Below are 23,377 nucleotides of genomic sequence, written 5' to 3' on the forward strand. Positions count from 1 at the left end.
TTAAATTTCATTTATTGTGTTGTTCATCGTTGTTTGTTTCATCTTTAGTTCTTCTAGGTCCTTGTTAAATGTTTCTTGCATTTTGTCTATTCTATTTCCAAGATTTTGGATCATGTTTAGTATCATTATTCTGAATTCTTTTTCAGGTAGACTGCCTATTTCCTCTTCATTTGTTAGGTCTGGTGGGTTTTTATCTTGCTCCTTTATCTGCTCTGTGTTTTTCTGTCTTCTCATTTTGCTTATGTTACTGTGTTTGGGGTCTCCTTTTCACAGGCTGCAGGTTCGTAGTTCCCATTGTTTTTGGTGTCTGTTCCCAGTGGCTAAAGTTGGTTCAGTGGGTTGTGTAGGCTTCCTGGTGGAGGGGACTAGTGCGTTGTTCTGGTGGATGAGGCTGGATCTTGTCTTTCTGGTGGGCAGGTCCATGTCTGGTGGTGTGTTTTGGTGTGTCTGTGGACTTATTATGATTTTAGGCAGCCTCTCTGCTAATGGGTGGGGTTGTGTTCCTGTCTTGCTAGTTGTTTTGCATAGGGTGTCCAGCACTGTAGCTTGCTGGTCATTGAGTGAAGCTGGGTGCTGGTGTTGAGATGGAGATCTCTGGTAGATTTTTGCCATTTGATATTACTTGGAGCTGGGAGGTCTCTTGTGGACCAGTGTCCTGAAGTTGGATCTCCCACCTCAGAGGCACAGCACTGACTCCTGGCTGCAGTACTAACAGCCTTTCATCCACATGGCTCCAAATAAAAGGGAGAAAAAGTAAAAAGAAAGAAAGAAAAAAAGAAAGAAAGAAAGGAAGGAAGGATGAAAGAAAGGAAGAAAGAAAGAGAGAGAAAGAAAGAGGATAAAAGAAAATTAAGTAATATAAAATAAAATAAAATAATTAAAATAAAAAATAATTATTAGGGAAAAAAAATTTTTTTAAGTAAAAAAAAAACACAAAAAAACCCCAGACGGATAGAACCCTAGGACAAATGGTGAAAGCAAAGCTATACAGACAAAGTGTCACACAGAAGCATACACATACACACTCACAAAAAGAGGAAAAGGGGAAAAAATAATAAATCTTGCTCTTAAAGTCCACCTCCTCAATTTGGGATGATTAGTTGTCTATTCATGTATTCCACAGATGCAGGGTACATGAAGTTGATTGTGGAGATTTAATCCGCTGCTTCTGAGGCTGCTGGGAGAGATTTCCTTTTCTCTTTTGTTCGAACAGCTCCCAGGGTTCAGTTTTGGATTTGTCCCCGCCTCTGCAGATAGGTCGCCTGTGGGCGTCTGTTCTTTGCTCAGACAGGACAGGGTTAAAGGAGCAGCTGACTCGGGGGCTCTGGCTCACTCAGGCCGGGGGGGAGGGAGGGGCACGGAGTGCCGGGCGAGCCTGCGGGCCGCAGAGTCCGGCGTGACGTTGCACCAGCCTGAGGCGTGCCGTGTGTTCTCCTGGGGAAGTTGTCCCTGGATCCCGGGACCCTGGCAGTGGCGGGCTGCACAGGCTCCCAGGTGGGGAGGTGTGGAGAGTGACCTGTGCTCGCATATAGGCTTCTTGGTGGCGGCAGCAACAGCCTTAGCGTCTTATTCCCGTCTCTGCGGTCCGTGCTTTTAGCCGCGGCTCACGCCCGTCTCTGGAGCTCCTTTAAGCAGCGCTCTTAATCCCCTCTCCTCCCGCACCAGGAAACAAAGAGGGAAGAAAAAGTCTCTTGCCTCTTCGGCAGGTCCAGACTTTTCCCCGGGCTCCCTCCCGGCTAGCCGTGGTGCACTAACCCCCTTCAGGCTGTGTTCACGCCTCAAAGCCCAGTCCTCTCCCTGCGCTCCGACTGAAGCCTGAGCCTCAGCTCCCAGCCCCGGCCCACCCCGGCGGTTAAGCAGACAAGCCTGTCATACTGGTGAGTGCCGGTCGGCAGCGATCCTCTGTGCGGGAATCTCTCTGCTTTGCCTTCCGCACCGCTGTTGCTGCGCTCTCCTCCGCGGCCCCAAAGCTCCCCCCCTCCGCCACCCCCAGTTTCCGCCAGCGAAGGGGCTTCTAGTGTGTGGAAACCTTTCCTCCTTCACAGCTCTCTCCCACTGGTGCAGGTCCCGTCCCTATTCTTTTGTCTCAGTTTTTTCTTTTTTCTTTTGCCCTACCCAGGTACGTGGGGAGTTTCTTGCCTTTTGGGAGGTCTGAGGTCTTCTGCCAGCGTTCAGCAGGTGTTCTGTAGGAGTTGTTCCACGTGTAGATGTATTTCTGGTGTATCTGTGGGGAGGAAGGTGATCTCTGCGTCTTAGTCTTCCGCCATCTTCCCCCTCTCTCCTGGAGCCTGTTTTTACTGAGAATGGGTGTGCTGATATACCACAAATCTGCTCTGAATGTAAGGAAAAGAGAGAAAATATTTAAAAGTAGAATTTAAATCATTTTATTTGCTTATAGAGCTCAATCCTATAAATGAGGATCAACCCAAAGCAGGTGGCATGCCATCAAGACCTTGGCCACTTTGCCCTTTATATGCAGGATGCTCATGTCGGCTATTGTAACCAGGTAATAATGTTGCAAATTTCTTTAGGATTTCGAAATCATCTAGTTTCATTTACACATAGCTGCTGTGTTTTCTTTTGGTGGTGTTGACTCAACGATTTATATTCTTGTATACACATTTCATTCTTTTCACAGATATTTAACTAAGCTGACCTCACTTGTTAAGTATTTCTTTGTAGAATTCTTCAGTTAAGCTGCCCACACAAATCAAAATTCAGGAGAGTTTTTTAAGGGAAAGTTAAATACTTGGAGTTCTAGGCATGTTCTATACAAATATTTGACTCTGTGTAACCTTCACCTGGTATGTCTGATTGGTATTTACCAATTTATATTAACATTAGTTGTCTTATTTCACTGCAGCTTATCAAACTGTTATAGATTTTACAGCTCACTATTTTTCCAATCAATGGTGCTAAAATCATCTTATATCAAGAAATTTCTCAACTAACTGAAGAATGTTTTAATTAACCCTATAAACAAGAAGCAAGAGTTTTTGAGATTGCAGATTTAAATCTTTCAACTTAATTTCATCTCAGTAATAACTGTAATTTGGCTAAATGTTCCCAAGTAATCCCATCCAAATGAGTAGTCTATAGGAAAGACAGAGTACATTTACAGCCTAGGACTTTGTAAGAAAGTATGCACTAATTCTAGAACTGTGCACCTCTGAGATACAAAAAATACACAAATGAGACAAAATAATGGCGACATCTATTTGGAAACAAAGACAAGGCAGAAATATTCCTGTATCATGGTGAACACCAGAACGTTCATTAAAAGGTGTGTTGGGAAATGAAATGCTAAACTTAAAGGCAGGGCCCTGCCTGGTGTGGAGAGAACCATCTGTGGAACTCTCTTTCTGATTCATGGAAGGCTTTTGGTATAGGGAAAAAGAAATAAGATCTGGAGTTTGACAGACCTGGGCTTAAACCCAGTCTCTGTGCAGTAAGAGCTGTATGACCTTAAGCATATTACTTTGCCTCTTGGTGCCTCGATTTCTCCATCTGTGATATGAAGGCAGTACTACTTATCCTCAAAGAAAGTTGTGAGGCTTTCCCGTCTGTGTAAAGAACCCAGTATAATGCTCTATAACTGTCAATACCCCCATTTCTCCCTTCCCCACATTGAGCAAATGCTCAGTGTAACAGCTGCATGACCAACCACTGTCTATACACTTTGAGAAGAAGCCTTCCCACAGTAGGATAGAGAGCAGCCTTAGCTGGCTTTAAACATAAAATAAATCTAGAGGAAATATTTTCACAAATCTGGACAGATAGAAAGCAAAAACAGTCAGGTGGGAAATGACTTATTTCAAAAAGAAAGCTTGGATGGAAATGAAAGAAACTTGAGGTAACCCCCTGAAAAACAGTGGGTTTTAATTAGTGGCAGAACTTAAATGTCAGGTTGTTTTTGGATCTGAAAATTCCCACAATAAACCTGTGTGAAGCTTCTCTCTTTGGTGGCAGCTGGCCATGTCTGAGTGTACATATCTGAGTTTTTTAGAGATGGGAAAGGATACAGTCTGGGCTACTTAGGACCCTGGGCTTGAGGCTGTCTGGTAGGTTGGTAGTGCGCATCAAGAGCCATCCTGTGTGTGAGCAAGAAAGGCCTGGATTTTTTTTTTTGTTTTGGGGATGGGGGGAGGCTGCCTCTGCGATCCTGTTTAGAGTATGATTTGATAGAAATCTCTAAAAATATCTCCTCACCTGTTGTCTCCTTGTTGGAAGTTTTGCTCTAAGGCGTTTGTTTCTTTAGGTTAAGGTGTTACCATTTTCAGATGTTCTCTTTTTTTTTTTTTTTTTTTTTTTGCGGTACGCGGGCCTCTCACCGTTGTGGCCTCTCCCGCTGCGGAGCACAGGCTCCAGACGCGCAGGCGGAGTGGCATATGGGATCCTCCCAAACCGGGGCACGAACCCGTGACCTCTGCATCGGCAGGCGGACTCTCAACCACTGCGCCACCAGGGAAGCCCCAGATGTTCTCTTTTAAAGAGAAAGAATCTATAAGAGGGTCTAATACAACGCATTTTTGTCCTACTCCTTCACTTAGTTTTAATTCCCCTAGTGGGGAATCACTTGAACCTGGGCTTTGCGCCTTCCAGGGCTCAGGCACTGTGGCTAATGTCTGATGTGATACTGGGGCAGTTCACAGAACTGTTTGTACGGGCTGAACAGGTCTAGGTGGAAACTTCATTCTAAAAGCAAAAAGAGCAGACACTATGCTTGGCTGAGCCATAAAGCATTAGACATTGAAGAGGAAAAATGATTCTGAACATAAAAGTGTATTGCTTGGCTTTTGACAGGGAAAGAGAATAAGTAAAAATAGAAAAATTTATTTCACTGAAATAAATAAACAGCGAAGTTTGAGGAGCACCTCTGAAGATTCCTAACCTTAGAGATCAACCCAAGTAGGAGAGAAGCATTGTTTTACAAGCCTCCATAGATCATTTCAGAAGCCCCAGTTACCTGTGTATCAGCAGCCTTGGGTGGGTGGGAGTTTGGGAACATGGAGTTTGCCTGGGGCTGGAAGTTCTATGTTAAGAGGTGGGGGGATCTGTGGAATTAGCTGAGGTTGCAATTAGAAAATGTGTTTATATGATCAGATATGATGTAGAATATAAGGAAAGAGAAAACAAAGGCATAGATTTTAAAATTCAATTATATTTCTATTACCTGAGTAGTGGAGAGATGAAGATTTAGTAAAATAAGGAGTCAGTGTGAAACAGTGATTAAAGGTAAAAACCAGCTGGGGAAAGAGCACTCTAATTCTTTGTAGACCAATTTTGGTCAGAGACTAATTGTTAATTTACAAAAAGAACTAGCTCATTAAAGGTGTGGAAAAAAATCTGTTGGAAAAATCTATTTAGAAACATTTGCCAAGATCTTGTCAGAAAGTTTTACTACACAGAAAATTAAGTAAATAAAAGTATTTGGTAGATTCATATACCTCAAAAGTGGTATTTTTGCTCTCAGAATTCTTTGATTCAATTATATAATGAATATAAATTTATTCCTCTTTAGGTAGATGTCTTTAATTTTTGAAATGAAGTCAGGTTTATACAAAGTTAGGCTCAGTGTTCTGTAAAGCTTATATTCTCATCACTGGCCCTGTCTATTTGGTGGCAGTAATTTGAAGGATGAGGTAAAATTCCTGGCTGGGATTTGTGAAGTCAAACCAGGAATTACCTCAAAATATTCAAGTGCTCAAGTGATGTTACAGGGATATATGCTGAGGAAAAACTGTGAGTTGTTAGTCGTCAAGGTATTAGTATCATTTAAAATAGCTGAGACTAGGACCCTAGGAATTGGAATTTTTGATGGGAAGGTTGCTAAAAGAGGTGGAAAGGACACAGTGGGAATGTGGAACCAGATGTATGTGCTTGAGAGCTTTGACAGCATGGGCTACGGTGTCTGGAGGACTGCTCCTGGATGGGGTGGGGGGCAGAGAATGAGGGAGAGAAGGGGTCAGAACCGCGCGGCCTTCTTTCACACTCAGCTTAGATACACTTCTTAAGAGACACACCCTCAGGGTTTCCTAGGAGATTCATGTGGCAACTTTTTATGACATCTTAAAACTAAACACCCTCCTTCTTAGAAACTGAAGCACTTTACCAAATATTGCACATGGCACTCAGTTATCATGCTTCCGTTCCAAAGAAACCAGTGCAGGTTTCAGGAGTTTGGAAAACTGGTGGCTTTAGCACTTTTCCCTCTCTTCCTCCATCCAATCTAACAAACGTTAATAAGCATTACCGTGTGCCAGGCACTGTGCTGGCCCCCGGGTGTAAAAAGATAAGAAATGAATGCTTGAAGAAAGGTTTAGACGTTGGATGGGGTATGGATAGATGGATGGGTGGGGTTTGGGTGGAGGTAGATGATGGCATGGAAGCTTTACTAAAGAGAAAATATTTGTCAGATAAGGAAGAGAGAAAATACATTTTAGATAGAGCCATGGCTTCTTCAGGAAATAGAAATTTGGTGGGATTTGACTCTAGAATGTGGTAAAGGATCTAGTGAGAAAGATAGTAAATATAATTATAGCTATTATTTATTGAGCACTTTGTTGGTACATGAAACTAGGTTAAAATCAGATTGTAAGGCCTTAAATGTTATGCTAAGAGATTTACTTTATTCTTAGAACAAGTAGAGAATGATTCCCTGTAGTAAAATTGTGAAGAAATCCACAATTCTTTAGTAACCTAATTATGGCTATAATTATTGAGTATTGATTTTGTGTCAGGTATTGGGCTAAGTATCTTAAACATGATCTCATTTATTATGTCAGAGTTTATTATATTAGTATAAGAAGACACGATAAGGGCCTTGATTAGATTTATAGTAATAGTGAAATGGCAACAGTTTAAACAGTTGTGGGGAAAATATTTTAAGACCGTGATCATTCATTCATTCACTGTCTTATTCATTCATTCAAAAAATGTTTATTAAAGCACTTACTCGTTCCCAGGCTCTGGACCAAGTACCAAAAGCCAAGTGTATGTGGTGAGAGCTTACTATGTGCCAGGAACAGGTGAGGAAATACAGACACAGAGAAATCAAATAATTTGGCAAGTCCAGTCAGCTACCACATTAGGATCTGACCCACATGGTCTGGTTCCAGAGTTGTCATCCTTTCATACTCTATACTATATCTCACAGGTAGATAAGACCTCTCAAACATGTCAATTTCTAGTTGGAGAGGACATGGAACAAATAACTAAAATGCCCCGAGTGTATAATTTCAGTGCACAAAGTGCCATGTGTTATTTCCGGTTTGGGGCTATTATGAACAAAACTGCTACAAACATTCATGCACAGGTTTAATGTGAATGTGAGTCTTCAATTTCTCTGAGTTAAATGCCTAAGAGTGCAATTTCTCTATGATCATATGATAGTTGCATTTAGTTTTTGAAGAAACTGGTAAAGTGTTTCCTAGAGTGGTTGTACTATTTTACATTTCCAGTAGCAAAGTGTGAGTGATCCAGTTTCTCTGTATCCTGACTGGAATCTGGGATTATCACAATTTTTTATTTTAGTTATTCTCACAGGTGTGTAGATATATGTCACTGTGGTTCTAATTTGCATTTCTCTAATGGCTAATAATGTCAAACATCTTTTTGTGTGCTCATTTGCCATCTGTATATCCTCTTTGGTGAAGTGTTTCTTCATGTCTTTTGCTTATTTATTAACTAGATTTTTTTTTCTGTTTTGTTTTGAGAATTATTTATATATTCTAGTTATTAGATACTGGCTCTTTGTTGGTTATGCAGTTTGCAAATATTTTCTCCTAGTCTGTAGCTTGTCATTAACAAGGTATTTAGCATAACAAAAGTTTTAGTTTTAATAAAGTCCAGTTTATCAATTTTTTTTTTGGTATCAGTTCTAAGAACTCTGCCTAGTCTTAGGTTCTGAAGATTTTCTCATATATACTCTTATAAAAGTTTTATAGTTTTATGTTTTCCACTTAAGTCCAATTTTTACAATTTTTTGCATTAATTTTTGTACTAGGTAAGGTTTAGGTCAAGTTTCTTTCTTCTCCTCTCCTCCTCCCCCTCTCCTCTTTCCCTCTCCTTCTTCTCCTATCTTTATTTATTTATTTGCCTATGGCTGTCCAATTGCTTCAGCATGAGTTGTTGAAAAGACACTCTTTCCTCCATTGAATTGTTTTTGTGCCCTTGTCAACAATCATTTGGGCATATTTGTGGGTATCTATTTTTGGGTTTTCTATTCTGTTCCATTGATCTATGTGCTTATCCCTCCAACAATATCACACAGTCTTGATTACTATACAGTAGCTGTATTATAAGTCTTGAATTCAGGTATGAGTCTTCCCACTTTATTTTTTAAAAATTGTTTTAACTATTGCAGTTTCTTTGCCTTTCCATATAAATTTGAGAACAGTCTTGTCTATATCTACAAGTAATTTTGAGGAAGTTTGATAAGAATCCTCTTAAACCTTGCATATCAGTTTGGGGAGAACTGGACACTATTTTATGTTGTCTTTCAATCTATGAATACAGTATGTCTTTCAATTTATTAGATCTTCTTTGATTTCTTTCATAACTGTTTTGTAATTTTCAGCATGAAAGTCCTGTACTTGTGTTTGTTAAATTCACATCTGAGTATTTCATTTTTAATTTCAGTGTCTATGTGTTCATATAGAAATATAATTGATTTTTCTGTGTTTATTTTATGTCTGTGACTGGCTGAACTCATTTATTAGTACTAGGAGGTACTAGAAGTTCTTTTGGAGATTCTTTAAAATTTTATACATAGACAATCATGTCATCTGAGAATATGAGCAGTTTTATTTTTTTCCTTTCCAACGTCTATGCCTTTTTTTCATTCCTTAGTGTATTAGCTAGAAATTCCAGAACTATGTTGAATAGTAGTGAGAGTGACATTATTGTTTTGTTCCTGATCTAGGTGGTGGTTGTAGTGGTGATGGTGGGGGTCTGTACATTAGTCTTTCATCATTAACTGTAGGTTTTTTTTAAAACAGATGTCCTTTATCAAATTGAGGAGGTTCCCCTCTATTCCTAGTTTTCTGAGAGTTTTATCATGAAAAGACACTGATTTTTCTAAATGCCTTTTCTGCGTCAATTGATAAGATCAAATGATTTTTCTTCTTTAGCCTATTAACATGGTGGGTTAGATGGACTGATTTTTAAGTATCAAATGAGCCTTGCATTCCTAGAATAAACCTCAGTTGGTCACAGCATATAATTCTTTCTATATATTATTGAATTCTACTGAATAATATATTGTTAAGGATTTATGTCTATGTTAATAAGGAATATTGGTCTATAGTTTTCTTTTTTTTGTAATGTCTTTGTCAGGCAATATTATCTTCACCAAATACTAGTTTCCTCCTTTTCTGTTTTTTGAAAGAGATTGTACAGAATTGGTGTTAATTGTTTTTTTAAGTTTGTTAAAATTCTCCATTGAAACCACCTGGACCATGAGATTTCTTTGGGGAGTTTTCAAATTGTGAATTCAACTTCTTTATTAGTTAGAGGGATATTGAAATTATCTAATTCAGATTAGTTCAGTTGTGCTAGGTTCAGGAATTGGTCCACTTCATCTACTTTGTCAAATTTATGTATGTAGACTTATTCATAGTATTTCTTCATTTTCCTTTTGGTGTCTGCAGGGTCTGTAGTGATGTCGTATGTTTCATTACTGGTATTTGTAATTTATATCTTTTCTCTTTTTACTTTAGTTTTGCTAGAGATTTGTCAATTTTATTGATCTCTGAAAAAAATAGCTCTTTGTTTCATTGATTTTCTCTATTGTTTTCCTGTTCTTAATTTCAATGATTTCTGTTCTTATCTTTATTATTTCTTTCCTTCTACTTTCTTTCAGTTCAGTTTGCTCTTATTCAAGGTTCTTGAAGTGGGAGATTAGATTATTGATGTGAAACATTTTTTTCTTTTCTAATGTATACATTTCATGCTATAAAGTTCTCCCTCAGCACTGCTTTAGTTGTATCCCACAAATTTTGATATATTTTCATTTTCATTCAGTTTAGCATATTTCTTTATTTCCCTTTAGACTTCTTCTTTCATCTGTGGATTATTGTGTTGTTTAGATTCCAAGTTTTGATATTTTCCTGTTATGTTTCTCTTACTGATTTCTAATTTGATGTGGTTGGAGAATACACTCTGTATGATATCAGTTCTCTTAAGTTTGTTGAAATTTCATTGGACACTTCTCACACCAAATGTGTGATTTTTTTTTTTTCCCCTCACATCAACCACTTTCTCAACTTTCCAGACACCTACTAGGTGTCCTATAATTTATTTCAATCTGACAATAACTGGTTGGAGTTAGTGTCAGACTCCACAGGCTAAGGGCTCGGTCCCACAAGACTGTCCTCCCTTCAGAAACCAGTTGCAAGTAATGGGTCCCCAGGGGAGCCACACCTATGTCCAACTTAGCTACAAAGTTGGGGTTTCCCAAAACCTTCCCTCAGATTTGAAAATTTGCTGATATGGCTTGCAAAACTCAGGGAAACATTTACTTATGTTTAACAGTTTATTATATACAGATGAAGAGGCACAAAAGGCAAGGCCCAGAAAGATCCTGAGCATAGGAGCTTCTGCCCCCTTGAAGTTGGGGTGTACCACCGTCCCAGCACATGGATGTGTTCACCAACCTGGAAGCTCTATGAACCCTGTAGTTTCGGGATTTTTACAGAGGCTTTATCGTGTGGGCATGATCAATTATCAACTCAATCTCCAGACCCTCTCCCCTCTTTGAAAAATGGGGGGTGGGGCTGAAATTTCCAAGCTTCTACTCATGGCTTGATCTTCTTGGTTACCAGCCCCCACCCTGAAACTATCCAGGAGCCCACTAAGAGTTGCCTCATTAGAACAAAAGAAATGAAGGGGAAATCAAGACATTCTCAGTTAAAGGAAAACTAAGGATTTATCATTAACAGACCTACTCTAAAAGAATGGTTATCATTCTTCTATCACCTAGGAAATTCCAAAGGATTTTAGGAGCTCTGTGTCAGGAACTGGAGTAAAAACCCAAGTATCAGGAAAAAAGATGCTCCTAGCATTTGTATCACTCAGGGAATTACAAGGGTTTTAGGAGCTCTGTGTCAGGAACCAGAAACAAAAGTTCCTGGTCAAATATATATTTCCTCTTATGTCACACTTGCCTATATGGTTTTGTTTGTTTGTTTGTTTTTGGCCGCGCTGTGTGGCATGCAGGATCTTAGCTCCCCGACCAGGGATGGAACCTGCGCCCCCTGCAGTGGAAGTGTGGAATCTTAACCACTGGACTGCCAGGGAAGTCCCCTGTATGGTTTTATTTAAAGTTAATATGCTGATAATGAGGGTGATAGACAGGAGGTAAGAAGGAAAAAAAGGACAATGGTTTGGGTTAACTACCATAGAATATATAAAAAAGGGACTAAGTAAAAGAAAGTTGAAGGCCCACTTATGGTTGAGAATTGTAACACTTTGGTTGCAAAAATCTATAGAGTGTCTTCCATTTCATGTTCCTTCACACTCACCCCAGCCCATACCCAATTTCTTACTTTCGGAGAGGTAAGAAAAGAATTCAACGTTCACATAACTAGTGAAGAGTGAAAGTTGATTCAAATCTAGATCTGTCTGTCTGTCTCCAAAGTCGATGTTAAAGTCTATGCTAGGTTAAGGAACTGTGAGGCCGAGTATTGGATCATGGCAGAATTTAGGAGGAAAAAGAAGATATGAATGAAGATGTGAGCATTAGGGGAGATGAAGAGAGGAGATCAGAGGATATTGCAATTTTCTGATTTTGATGTATCAAGTGCTTATTATCTTTATAATGATAATAATACCCACACTATAGGATTTCTATAAAAATAATGTGGCATAATATCTGTAAAGCATTTAGGGTAGTGTGCAAATACTCATACATGTTCAGATATAATACAATTTAATGTCTTTGACCATGATTGCTATAACTTTTCTGCTTAACAGAAGGAAGCCAAATGGAACTCTTTAAAAGTGGTACTAGAAAAACTAGTGGATATATAGTGGAACTCAATTTGCATTCACATTTATATGCACGAAATCTCTGGAGGAACAAATAGGAAATTTATTATGATTGTTCTTTGTTGCAAGGTGGGGTACAGTGGTGGTGTGGTTGCAGAAATGGACAGATGGATTGGAGGGGGCTTTTTACTAGTATCATTTTATAACAGTCTGATCCCTGTGAATGTATTACTTATCCAAGTTTTTTAAAAAAGGAAAAAAAATAAGTAGAATTGGCATGATTAAGAATTTATCTGTTCCCTTCCCTGGCAGTGTTGGGTTGAGTGTGCATGCCCATTAACCAAGGAAGGTGTTAAAAGTTATCCCTTCCACGGGTGAGAGCTAGAATTTGATGTCCTCCAATGTCCCTGTGTTGTGATTACCTGAATGTGAGTGGGTTCTATATTCTTCAGCCTGTATTCAAGAAATGTACATTAAGTACATGCTGTGGTGAACCTGTTAATTTAGTCAAATCCAGCAAACACTGCTTCTAATTGCATGCTTTGTCTACTTTTTATTTTGACTAGATTACCTTGTCAACGAAAAAGGCTTTGCATTAAAGGAGAAATTGTACAACACCTAATATAATTCAACTAACCTTGAAAACATTGTCCTGCCAGTGTCCAAGTGCCAGATATGGCCCCTTGATTGATGGGAGCAGGGTGACCTAATGACCCACACTGACATCATCCAAAGGCCATGGCTATCTGTCAGTTCTCCATTCATAAAGGATACAGATTGCCTGATGTCCTTGTTCATCTAATAGTTTCATGCTTATGGGTGGAAAGAATCTGAATGGTGCTACTTACCTTTCTTAGCTTGACTTTTGTTCTGACTTGCGAACCCTGTTTTGGACTCTAGTTCTAGTGCTGTGGACTCTTGTCTGCTCGTCCTGACGTGAACTATGCTCTCTGGCTAGGTTTGCTATTTGCTTTTTCTCTGTTCAGAATTCTACTTTCTTTCCCCTTTGATCTGACAGGACTTCAAGAAATATTTCAGCTTCCCAAAGAGAATAATTTTCTAAATCACTGTTATCATGGAGTTGCCTGTATAATTATTTCAGCATTAAATTTCATTCTCTGTACAACAATGGCTTTATCACATGATATAAAAGACCCCTTGTTATTGTCATCAGGTCAACCCAGTACTGTTGTGGAATCCTGTGACCTTTTACAATATGTTGGAATTGTAAAGAAATTTTATTTGTGTATTGTTTTTTTGAGCATAATTCATCAAGTTTGATAAAATAAAGCACAATTATCCAGAAGCACTGTGTATCAAAACAATTTTTCTTCCTCTCAGTTAATCTGGGAATGAATATCACTAAGACAATATTGGAAAAGCTTTACCAATATTGACCTCATCTGACTAGTGAGTGGGTAGTAAACAACTCACATTTTAGAGGTAACTGAATCCTTTCAGGTAACTTTGACACTAAGCAGTATCCTGGAGACATGTATTGTTAAATGAGTTAAGCAATTTTTGATCATATTTCCCTCAATTTCAAAAGCACGTGCTGCTAGGTACCAGTCCAGTCATTTTATGTGATATCAAATAGAATCCAAGTAAACCTTAGGTTAACTGACTTCCACAGGAGACATCTTTCTGTAAAGCCTGGGAATTGCAAAGAGTTTTCATCAACTTTTGAGAAAGAATCTTTGTGATATTTGAGCATATTTTACAAGTAAAAATTTCCCTAGGGACTGACTTTATTTCTAATTGATTACTCAGTGCCACATCACTGGGCAAAAATTCCCCAGAGTTCAGCTACCTCTTGGTCACATTTAGTTTGATAAGAATATTTAACTAAGGAGCATACCAAATATTTGCTCTGTCTTGTTCCTTGAAACTTGTTATTTTTGAAAGCTTACGTAAAGCAATTGTAGGATACTTTTTCCTTTGGATTTTTGTAGGCTAATAAGGATCTTATTAACAAGTTCTAAAGCAAAAAATATAAAATATATTAAAACCAGTTTTATCACTAAAAAGTAAGACATTAATATAGTTATAGAAGTCATACACTTCTCTACTTATTTCTTTTAGTTAATAGTTTACTAAGGAAAGTAACTTTCATAGTTTGCTTTTGAATTTGGGCAAATTGCAGTTAGGCTAGTTATAACATTCTTGGGCTATGACTGAGAATTCTATCATTTTCTTTTCTTTTAGCATAGATTATTGCAGAAGATTCTGCTAAACCTAGCTGATTTTAACTGCTTTGAAAGAGACTTGCTCAGCGACTTTCTGCCCCATTCATTTTCTGTTCTTTTTCAGGGACTTCAGTTACAAGTAGTTAGACTTTCTCACTGTATCTCCTATATCTTTTACTCTCTCTTCTGTATTTTCTGTATTTCATCTCTCCATGCTTCATGTTGATGATTTTATTCCAATATTGCTTCTTGTTCACTAATTTTGTCATCAGCTGTATATAATATAGTTTTAGACTCATGAAATGAATTTTTAATATCACTTATTATACTTTTCATGTCCTGAATTTTTGTTTGGTTTTATTTTATAGATTCTGTTTCTTTGTCAAAATTCTTAATGTTGTATTTTGTCTTTTTAAACGTATTAATAAGACTTAAAGTCTGTATATAACACCTTCATCATTTGGATCTCCTGCAGCTCTAAATCTATTTTCTCTTATTACTTTTGGTTTTTAATTACATTTTCTGGTTACTTTTGATTGTGCTAAAAAGTAGATGATGAAAAACTGTTAATTTGAAGCATATGATAGTGTTACCCCAGAGCTTATTAATTGTATGTTTTCTTTTGGCAAGAGCCTAGGAACACTAGCAATCCCAGATCATCTCATTCTAATTATAGAAATTATATGATATGAAGCTGTGCTTCAGTCTCTGCAAAGGTTGAACTATTTTTGGTTTATCCTTACCCCTAGGGCTCAGACCTTTGGAGTCATAACACAAAATATAGGATATTTAACCAGAGAAAGTTCATTCCTTTAGCCTGTGAGGCTTTTAAATTGTCTGCTCAGCATGTCAGTTTTTTTCCTAAAAGAGGCAGAAGTTTCCAGAAAAAAAGTGGCCCTGAATGCAGGCCTTACTTCTCTGGGTTTCTTTCTTTTCATGATGAGTTTGTATTTATAGAAAATATTTGATAAACTAAAAATAAAATCTTGTCTTTCTGAGCCTTGGTCATACCATTTCCCCATCCCACCTCCTCAGGAGCTTACTTTTCAGAAACTTAGTGATGAAACTTCAAAAATCCATTCTGGATCTGGGTCCTTTGACCACATAATTACATTGCTTTGATAGATGTGTAGGAGCTAAATAATCTTTACAAGCCCTCTATCTTAATCTTATTGACATTTATCAGAATAAAGATTTAAAGGAAGAGTCTGCCTTGGGATTTAGGAGCATTTCAAAAAATTTGTGAGAGAAGAAAAAGTTGTGTTTTATCGAATTTTATGTATTCAGTCTTCACAATTAGTGGAATTAATAGTTTGATAGTAAGTTTACCTTGTTTTGGGTAAATTAATGTAGGTCACAGGAGTGGACACATTTGCCTTGAAAAGAGTTAGGAAATAACTGTTCAAAGCTTTCCTCCAGAGTATTTTTCACAAAGGGTTTACTTGTAATTTTGAAGAATGACAAGAGTTGTATGGCTTTTTGTAGGCCACAAATATAAAATTGTCCCATGCCAAAAAGTAATTAGGGCCTGAAATGTACTTTGTAGTGAAGCCCAAATTATGACTTAGCTACAACTTGCATGAAATCCATTGGCTGATCTAGCATTATCCATTTCATAGCATCACTGAGACCAACACAATAGAAGAATATGATAGTATAATATTGAGGCTTAATTCTGATTCTTTTTTTTTTTTTTGCCACTCAGTGGTTCGCTAAACAAAAATAATATAAGTAAGCCTCATTTTATGTATTTGGAAAAGTACTTGGGAATATATTTAAAAATATATTAAATACATTTAAAATGTGCTTTGAAAAATATTTACAAGACTGTTAATCTTTTGTAAATTAAAGAAATATTTGAGAAACATCACTCATGATTACTATACTTGTAAATTCAAATTTTTTTCTATTTCTTAAACTTCAAAAAATTTGGTCATATGTGTTTAATGCTGTGAGTGTCAACGGGAAGTAGCTGTTAGGTAAAAGGAAGGTGAGGTAGTAGCTAATAGGGGAAGGAGGCAAGATCATATCTGGAAGCAGAGCTCTCTTCATTGCAGGCCTTTGAATAAAAGGAAGAACACAGCTCACAATGCAGCTAACGAAGGTGACCAATCTTTAAGGTATGGAGTAGAAAGAGAGCCAACAATGCTATTAAAAACTTTTCCTTTGAATACTAATGAGAGTGAGATTACGAACTGTGTCTATCTGGTGAGTCAGGTTTATCAGTCACTATTCTTGTAGGTGTAAGCAAAACAAGCTTACTTATAACATGCAATTAACGTCTCCCTTCTAGTACCACAGTCACTGCTGATGGACCTCAGAGTAGGAGTGTTTATCTTTACAGAGCTCAAAGCACTTCATGGGCACTTTCTGTTTCTTTAGATCCTTTATTCTCCCAGATAAACCCACGTGCATCCGTACCTACCCAGTCCACAGTGGGAATTCAACCAGAGTTGTTGACTAACAGATTCACTGTGTGAAGCAGCCCAGCCCTGCCTAATCCTGGATTTGCAGCTACAAGAGATGCGTTGGAGGGTTCTGCTGAGATCTTCCTAATCATTTCTCCGTAGCCTCTCTGAATTTTCTCACGCCATCTGCCAAGGTCTATGTTAAACTATACACTTGGAAAGGCTCAAGTCAGCTCTACTTCTTTTCAAGATCAGTTACCATGTGATACACTTCCCCACCCTCATCTGTTCCCTTCTCGCTCTCACTATTTTCCCTAGAAGGTGATGAGAATGTTTATTTCCTAGGAGGAAATCTGAAAGCCCAGAGAGTATTTGCTGCATCTCCTAGTCATCTGTAACTATAAGAGAAGAATCAGGTTTCCTCTGTCCTCCTCATGTGTCCTAACTGTTGGATAACTCTTCTTCCTTATAGATGACCAACTTTCAATAAGAATAAGAAAATAATTTCTTTGAAGAGGCTGAGAAAGCATGAGATACTGAAATAAACAAGGAGTTTGAGTTCAGAAATCTAATAGTTGAGTTATAACCCAGCACTTACTAGTTAGTTGGCCTTGTGCTTTAGCTTCCTAATCTACAAACTAGGAATAAGCCTAGCTCATGAGAGGAGGAACATTACAAGAGTGATGAACAGTGGAAGTGCTCCGTAGGCACAAAGACTTATAATATTGTTAATTATTATTTGGATGTTTGATTTTGTAGATGCATGATTTCATAAAAATCCAGAAAATTTAGAATTTTCTGGTAATATTGGATGCCTGAAATGTTGACCAGTTTTTACCATTTGATTTTGGAGCAAGGAAAGGCAGAAGGAAAATGGAAAAAAAAATCTGCTTCACCTTTCTGTGTCTTCCAGGTGATTGCAGTTGGCACTATCAAAAGTTTAGCCTCTAGAAAGATACTAGTTTAACTAACAGCTCAGATTGGTCTTGCTGCATTTTATTCTTGCATGGATCTGAGGAAGTTAAAAGCAGTGATAACATTAAAGTTCAGAAGAATTATTGCTATAATGTCCAGGCCAAATTTCTGATAGAGTCTTGCAAAAATGTATAAAGGGATCATTCTCACAGGGCCTGTCTCAATACATTGTTCTTTATTTGGCATGCAGAACTTTGTAAATATTTAACCTTCTTTAGAGTTTGGAATGTGCAAGTGTGATTTATTGTTTCTAATGATTGAAAAGAGGCCTGGTATCTGCAAATAAAGGTATGAATTGAAAGAGAATTCATGATACAATATGTTTCTTTGTAAGTAGTAAGCAGAACAACATTTGAAAAAAGGGAGTGATTCCCAAGAAGGCTTGTCCCTCAGCAATGCTCAAGAAGTGGTGTTTCAAGTAATAACAGCTTTTATTCACTCAGCGCTTACTGTGTGAAAGGCTCTGTTTGGACTAAGTGCTTTACGTGTGCTTTATGCAGAGTGCTATTGCTGTCTGCAATAATACGCTGACTAATAAAGGGTCCAAATTGGATTGTGTTGAGAATGTCACTTATCTATCTTCGTACGTTACAATATCAATTCTTTTCAGTTTCTTTAAATGATAAATCCAAAGATTCTTGAGAAAGAAAAAGAGAAGGATGGACAGCCACACATACAGTAGGGAGAGAGAGAAAGAAGGAAAGAGGGAGAGAAGGAAAGAGAGAGAGAGTCAGAGAAAGAGAGAGAAGACAGGAAGAGATTGAGATAGATTCGTTGTGAGATTCAGGCCTTTGTGGAAAAGCATGACTCATGACATATAATGAAAACACAACTTTATTATTGTCTCCTTCAGCCTTATTTCAGATATTCGGTGAGAATAATTATCTCCTGCTGCTGAATCAGAACTTGGGTAGGTTCCATAACTTTTTAGCTCACATATAGGTTTTAGTGTATCCTACCACGTCTCTTAAGAAACAAGCCTAGTCACAGTGAATGAATCAGAGTTGCCAAGTCTAAGACGTTAATACAAACTGAACTTGATTCAGCATCAGATGTTTTCCCTTTTTCCAACTCAGGCCTTCTTCTTGTTGGTAGACATGGTGGGATTGGCATGGTTGGCGTCTGTCTTTCTATGCTTTGTGCTTTCCTCCTCCATAGCAATCTTTTCGTCCCTGTTTTTGAGCTTGTTCCTGTCCCTGTTGAGGTTTGAAAGGTCAGGAGTAAGGGAATAGAAAAGGTTATAAATTGGCCCTTCTGGGTTGGGTACACTTCTAAGGTGATTGTCTCCCAGGTGAGCATTTTGTGGTCTTTCTCTCATCCCTGAAGACCTTTCACTTTCAGCGTTTTTGACCTGTCAGATCCATCTCTGTAGTGCACCGTCATTTTGACTCCCTTCCACAGTCCCCAGGAATCAAGGTCTTCTACCTTCTTGTTCCTGGGATTCCTTTGCTATTCCAGGTGGCTTTACCTCACAGGACCTACTTTGATGCCAGGCCAGCTCTTTCTACCAAGGGACTTGCATCTCACCCACCATAAACATTTATGCAACCTTTGTCCCATCAAATATTTGGGAGAGTAGGTCAATCACAACAGGATCAACCCATTGAGGAGCCTGACACAGGTCAGTCTGACTAGCTCACACCTGAGTCAAGCTTCAGTTTTCTGTGCCCATTAGATGCAAGGGAATACCTAGTTCTTCAAATGCTGCCATGAAAGTCTATTCACTTAGCTGGAGAGACATGAGAAAATACCAGAACACTCTTCTGTCCTGAATAAGTGGGAGGAAGAAATGTCTTCTTAAATCTTTTTCCATTTTTATTCTCTCTCTCCCTTTCCTCTTTTTATATTTTTAAAGTGAGTAAAGTGGATTCATGACTTAGGACACTACTTCTCTTACCTCTTTGGTGGGGACAGATTCTGAGTACGGCAACCTGTCCCACACTCCGTTTGTCATCTGAACTAGATACTGGTACCTTAGTAGAAATCAAGGCAAGAGAAATCTCCCTCTAACAACCTTCTTTGCTTTCAAATAAGCATGATAAGGAAATACGCAAATTAAGTAATTCTAATGATTTTATTAATTGTAATCTCAGAGCCTAGAACAGTTCTGGATACATAGAAAGAACCCAGCAAATGTTTGCTTAGAGAAGGAAGGGAAGAAGAAAGGCAGACAAGTCACCTTTTATATTCTGGTGCATGCATCCATTTTCCAATGCCCTGCTTCTCTTCCTTTAGCTTCTGTCAACTTTGACCTTGATTTTGTTCTTAGTCCCAATGCTCATGTTTGCTTACATGTGTAACTGTCCTCTGAGTTACTAAGTATCTGACCTTGGTTATCTCTCTGACTTCACATTTGCTACAAAACCTAGTTTTGGGATAGGCTTACGCTCTCTTGACAATGAACCCTGACCTACTTTATTTTTATTAATTTATCAAACAATTACTGAGAACCTGCCATAAGTCATGCATTAAGTGGGCACTGAGAATACAAAGCTTAAAATGATAGTTTTCGTGTGTTAACACAAAAAAGACTGATATAAGTGACAGACACTGAGTGTTTTATGGGGATTATCTCACTTAATACTAATACTAACGCTTCAAGTAGATATCATTATTATCATTTCCATTTCACATATCAGAAAATAAAACACAAGAAGGCCAAATAAATTGCCTGGGCTCCCATAGGAGCAAGCTGGAGCTGACAGTCTAATTCTTAACCAATATGCTATGCAACTTCACCTACTTGGTTCTGCCTGATGTATTGAACAACTTCTGTCTGTTCTGGCATAGAGCTAGTGAGTTTGGCTATGGGGCTGGAACTGGAGCTGGTGATGGTTAATGAAGCACCTAAAGAAAATTATGGAGATGCAATATTGTGTGGTGATACAAAGTATTGGTGAAAATCATGGCTTCAATATTTACTAGCCGTGTATCCTCTCTATGCCCCAATTTTCTAACCTGTAAAATAAGGATAATAATATCCACTCATAGGGTTATAGGAAAGATGAAACACAATTTAACAAAGGATATGACACTCAGAAGGTATTAAATAATGTATAACTATTATTTAAAAAATAAATATACCCTTTAAGTTCTAATATATTGAAAATATTCAAGTAGCTTGATCTTCCTTCTGAAAAAGTCCAAGGCTTTGCTCTTAGCAGGCCATCTAGGAATGAGAAACTTTTATTAGTTCTATTTCGGAAAAGAGAAAAATGATACAAGAAGCTGCCAAAGACTTAAAATTGTCTAAGAATTTGGTCTCTAGAAGCAAGATTTTTTGCTTTTCTCTGTTCGTTCTCTGCTTGCTGTGGTGCATAGCTCAATGGAAAGCCAGTTTTCAGCATTTGTGTTTCTTCTCTCAGAACAGTTTTGTTACCCTTAATTCCATGGGACTGTAAGACCTGTGAAATCCGTGTACATTCTATTTAATTTATGACTTTAAAATGGCAGGGCTGCTGCATAGTGAGGTCTCCCCCATGTGGGGACCTCAGGTCTGCTGATGAAAGATAAGGTCTTCCACAAAGATCTGCAAGACGTGTGATGTGAGAAGTGGGCTCATGTGGGTGGATCTTAAGCGCCTAAAATTCAGTGAGGTAGTGAATGACGTGGTCCTATTTTAACTAAGAATAAAAACCTGTTTTAGGAACTGAGGGTCTGTTTGGAAATGTGCTCAACTGTCTGCAAACCTCTCAAGTTTAGCATTTAATTTTTGGGTAAGAATTGGCTAAGTAGAAGATTACATCATCAAAATGAATAAAATGCTGCTCTGTGACATTGGAGGACACATAAAATATGCCATAGCATTCTCACAAAGGGAAATAAAACACAATTGTATTTGTTTGGGTTTACGTTAACTCCAAAACCAAAATCCATGGATTTGAATTTAAAACTACTTTCTCTAAATTAAAATCTTTTGTGGGGCACAGGTTTTAACTTTAGAAAGAGAAAAGTTATCTTCCAAGATATAGGACAAACTTACTTTCTTAGTTCCCTGCTATTCTCCTTAGCCAGTTTATTTTGAAAAGTCCATAGTGGGTGAATCCTCAGACAAGGAAACCTTCTTTAGCCTCATGTCACAGCTCCCTGCTCTAGTTTCCCAGAAAGCCCATTGGCTGTCAGGATATTCCTGCTGAAGCAGTGGAGAGTTGTCACTGCAGTCTGCTCTTTTGTAGTTGAATAAGGAAAACTTCTGTGTGGGGAGAACTTTCCTTCCATTCCTCCATTCACTAACATAAGAAGTTAGTGCAGGAAAGAGAGACAGAGGAAGAGAGAGAGACAGGAAGCCTCAGGGATGGAATGAAATGAGAGATGTAACGAACAAGCCACTTAACTATTTCTCTATGGCTCAGACCTGAAAGCACATGCACATTTGTTCTCAAGCAAATGAAAGTAATTTTTCACACTTGCTTATAGAAAAGATCTAGACTCATCCAGCAGACTAGACTGCAGTTTTCAGGAAGGTAGAAACTGTCCATTTTGACTATTGTGTTAGTAGCACCTAGCTTAGGACTTGGCTTATGATAGGTGAACAATGATATTTGTTAAATGCATGAATATAATGGTCAAATTTCTCTCTTTTAATTTATTTTTGATATGAGAAGTTAAGGTATTTTGAACTTGAATACAATTATTATTCTCTTAGCACTAGGGCAGACTACACATTTCACAGTCGTTGAGGCTTGTAGATCACTTTAGCAAGAACATTCTTTAGAAAAAGTGTATAAACAATAACAATCCTTATTATAACCAATTATTTTGAAAAACATTTTAACTGATTTAAGTAGAGATAATGTCTTCCTAGTTTGTGTGTGTGAAAGAATGAAGGCCTGAGTAGATCTGAATATTCCTTGGGAGGAGCCTTAGCAGCTGGGGCTGATCAGGTAAGGCCATTTAAAGCAGAATCCTGAAGTCTATTACATGAGTCTGTTCAGGCTTCCACAACAAAATATCATAGGCGGGGTGACTTAAACCACAGAAATTAATTTTGTCCCAGTTCTGGAGGCTGGAAGTCTACGATCAGGGTGCCAGCTTGGCTGGATTCTAGTGAGAGATCTCTTCCTAGCTTATAGACAGTGCCTTCTTGCCGTGTTTCCATGTGGCAGAGAAAGAGAGAGAGAGCAAGCTCTCTGATGTCTCTTCTTATAAGGGTACTAATCTCATCATGAGGGCCCTACCTTCTGACCTCATCTAAACCTAATGACCTCCCAAGGGCCCCATATCCATGTACTATCACATTGTGGGTTAAGGCTTTAACATATGCATTTTGGGGGACACGGTTCACTTCATAGCAGTCATATTGAGTTGGTTGGATTTATTCTGAAGTGTCTGCAGGTTCTTAAGCTGCTGTGCAGCAGAATAAGATCACAGTGTATGTTTCAGGAAGATAATCTATAGTAAGAATGATTGAAGAGTGATTATAACTAGTGATGTGGAAAGGTGTAAACTATGGAGGGAGGAGCTGACTACAGATGAGATGTCATGGATTTGGAGTAAGGCACTGACAGTGGGCTCCTAGAGAAAAGCAAAAATCAAAGATTCATGAAAAATGAAGAATCAACAAATTTGGGAAACTACTTATTGATAGACATGGGGAGATGAAGGAGTTAAAGTTCCTCTGTAATTTTGAGACTGTGCCATGAGAGTGGTGCTATTGATCAGGGTACTTTCCAAGGAGGAACCCCACTTTTGATTTGCAGAGGATGAACGGTTGAAGGAATAACCCATTTTCCCATGCCAGTTATGTCGCACGTGTGTGTGTGCATCTGTGTTTATGTTCATCTAAATGACAATGTGAGCTCTTTGGCAGCTGAAGTCTAT

The 23,377-nt window shown here is 38.2% G+C and overlaps 1 long non-coding RNA gene across 1 annotated transcript in view; it reads left to right on the forward strand.

Annotated features, from left to right (window-relative positions):
- The first annotated feature begins 1,406 nt into the window (after positions 1 to 1,406).
- The window catches only part of LOC117202456 (uncharacterized), a 57,345-nt gene continuing 35,374 nt past the window's right edge, over positions 1,407 to 23,377 (forward strand). The window contains exons 1-2 of the long non-coding RNA XR_004484802.2: positions 1,407 to 1,877; positions 2,399 to 2,506. This is a non-coding gene — a long non-coding RNA (uncharacterized LOC117202456). The remainder of the gene's footprint in view (positions 1,878 to 2,398; positions 2,507 to 23,377) is intronic.

The sequence above is a fragment of the Orcinus orca genome, chromosome 1 (genome assembly GCF_937001465.1).
Source record: "Orcinus orca chromosome 1, mOrcOrc1.1, whole genome shotgun sequence".
NCBI classification, from domain to species: Eukaryota; Metazoa; Chordata; class Mammalia; order Artiodactyla; family Delphinidae; genus Orcinus; species Orcinus orca.